The sequence below is a fragment of the Penaeus vannamei genome, chromosome 15 (assembly GCF_042767895.1).
Source record: "Penaeus vannamei isolate JL-2024 chromosome 15, ASM4276789v1, whole genome shotgun sequence".
NCBI lineage: Eukaryota > Metazoa > Arthropoda > Malacostraca > Decapoda > Penaeidae > Penaeus > Penaeus vannamei.
In genome coordinates, this window is record NC_091563.1 from 14,928,182 (window position 1) to 14,930,681 (window position 2,500).

At 38.6% G+C, this 2,500-nt stretch overlaps 1 protein-coding gene across 2 annotated transcripts in view; it reads left to right on the forward strand.

Annotated features, from left to right (window-relative positions):
• Nucleotides 1-2,500, forward strand: part of LOC113810793 (RYamide receptor) — a 168,287-nt gene that overhangs the window by 69,928 nt on the left and 95,859 nt on the right. The gene's annotated exons all lie outside the window — the stretch shown is intronic.

A 2,500-nucleotide genomic window follows, 5' to 3' on the forward strand; every position in this document is an offset into this window, starting at 1 on the left:
CGCTTGTAAGAAGTTGTAAGTACTTCCCCACTCTCACTAACAACCCCGATTATCCGTCAGATTAACGATGATTTTGGCTTTTAAAGCAAATGGCCGATGAAAAGCCCTAATCAGATAAGGATATTTGCCATTCCATTCCCCTCCATCTTAAATACAATTTGCATGATAGCTCTTAATGCATTCGCTTTGTAGACAGTCTTCGCTAAATTGGTATAATGCCTTTTAACGTTTGGCAAACGAGTGTCCTCGGATGACGTCTGAATCTATTTCAGTTTCCATAGTCAATTATCATCATAGAAATAAACAATCTTTTTTGTTCTCTTGTTTACGAAGGTCTAACCTGACAGGATGCTTGTATTAAAGCTTCCAAGATTAGAACACAACAATCTGGGTTCACTGGCATTTAAATCATTTCTATAACGTCACCGGAAAAAAATAAGAAATATCAGAGTTAACTTTGGCTTAAAATCAAGGTAAAATCGCGTGTCTTATCAGTCTTTTCCACTGTGTTAACTTCAGCATAGTATTGACCTAAGAGTGTGTTCTTAGTAAATGCCTGAATGAATTACGCGGTCCATTTTTTTCTTCTTCTTTTTCTCTCTCTCTTTTTATTATTATTCCTGTATGCGTGTGCAAATTCGCCAAATGTATTCCTCAGGTATTTCCCTTGTGATGGCCTAGTTAGGTGAACTTTATAGATGGCAGCACCGGTTTCTGTTGTTTGAAAAGCTTGATTAATTCTACCCCTTCATTATTTCCCTTCCGCGTGACCCTGGCTTTGTGACTTGTTGAGAAATGGCGTCCTTGCGTTTTGGAATTGACTCGGCAGTTCAAACAGACGTCACTCACCGGTTTGGCAGGTGGGTAATTGCATTCCTTAGGCTTAATATTTTTCCTCCAAGAACACTAATAGATATGCTGGTATCATGGGGCGCAGGCAAGGTCTTTCGAATCTCCACCAGTGAAAATGTTAATATCCCCCCCCCCCCCACTCGTCCATAATTACTCTATGATTATTCCGATGAGAATTGATGGCAACCGCGGAGACAAGCACAGTTGGCGGTTAGTGTTTTCGTTACATTCTGCTCGAGAAATTTCCCTATTAACCGTTTACCAAATGATATCGATTATCATATTTATCCAAAACAGATAAAAAATTAAACACCCAATATGTTTCTGTTGAACGACTTTGCCTTTTCTAACTCTCTTTCCATCCTTGCTAACAAAGAATTATTGTGCGCCTAATCACACGAAAGAAAATAACGGGCAACTCGCTCCGGATCCAGAAGGATTCCGATTCACCGAGTATTTTGAGGAAAATAAATAAATAAATGGGTGGTGAAAGCGGCAAATAAAAAAAATAAAAAATAAAAAAAACAAGCAACATGTATACTAGCTTCAAAGATACAAAATGTATGCGAGGCTAGCATTTAAAAAAAGAAACAATTTAGATTTTTCCAGGATTTGGTTGCCAATTTCTGGGTTTTTTTTTTTTTTTTTTTTTTGCTTTTTTTAGGGGGGGGTTGAACAAGGTTGAAACGTGGGATAGAAAAGGGACTGTCCTTCAATAGAAACATGTTGGCTGGTTTGTTTGTTCTGGTATATACAAAGAAGACCGTAGTCGATGTTCTTCGAAAGACTGGAATGCTCTCTTCAAATCACGGAAAGGTTATGCAAAGGCGTTGTATTGAAGGAGGTAACAACTTTAAAGACTTTAATATGAGCTAATTTGATGTTAAATATATGTGCAATTCATGTCTTTTTCTCGTTTTCCTTCTTCCATTTCTCTTACTCCTCTCTCATCAAATATTAGATATTCTATACCGAAACAGGTAGTGGAGAGAAATTCCACGATTACAGTGAAAATGACATGCCATTATCTTCATTTTTTATTTTCTTTCGTTTTCTTTTTGTTATCATCGTTCTCCTTCTTGCCCTTTCTCTCCCCTTCCTGTTGCGCTCTTGTCCAAACTCCTTCTTTCTTTTCCTTATTACCACGCGTTCTCGTTTTGCTTATCTCTCGCTTTTATTATCCACCTCTCCTTATCCCTTTTACTATTTTTCTCTCTCTCGCTTCCTATCCCTTTCATTCCTTTCTTCGAAGATTCTTAATAACACATAATCGCTCTCATTGTCTCTGTCCTTTCTCTCTTCCTTCTCCGCCAGTAATAAGAGACAGATATTGTCTTGTCATCATGAGAAGTTCACTACAAAATAAAACCTCTTCACATGCATTATTTCGAAATGTTTGGTCTTGCTTGCGCCCCCTGCACGTTCGCGTCGTTAGGGTCATCGCTACGATCATCACTAAAACGAGGATTAGCATTGAACGATGAGTTTGTCATTATTCTCCTCCGATATCCATCTCTGTTTATTCCCGTTTATTCTATGTTCGCTTGCATTCCCTCCACCTCTCGTGTGAACTAATGAAACATTCCTGCCGCTAATTCCCAGTTCAGTTCTCTCGGGAGGAAGCGAAATGGCGCGTCATAAGGAACGG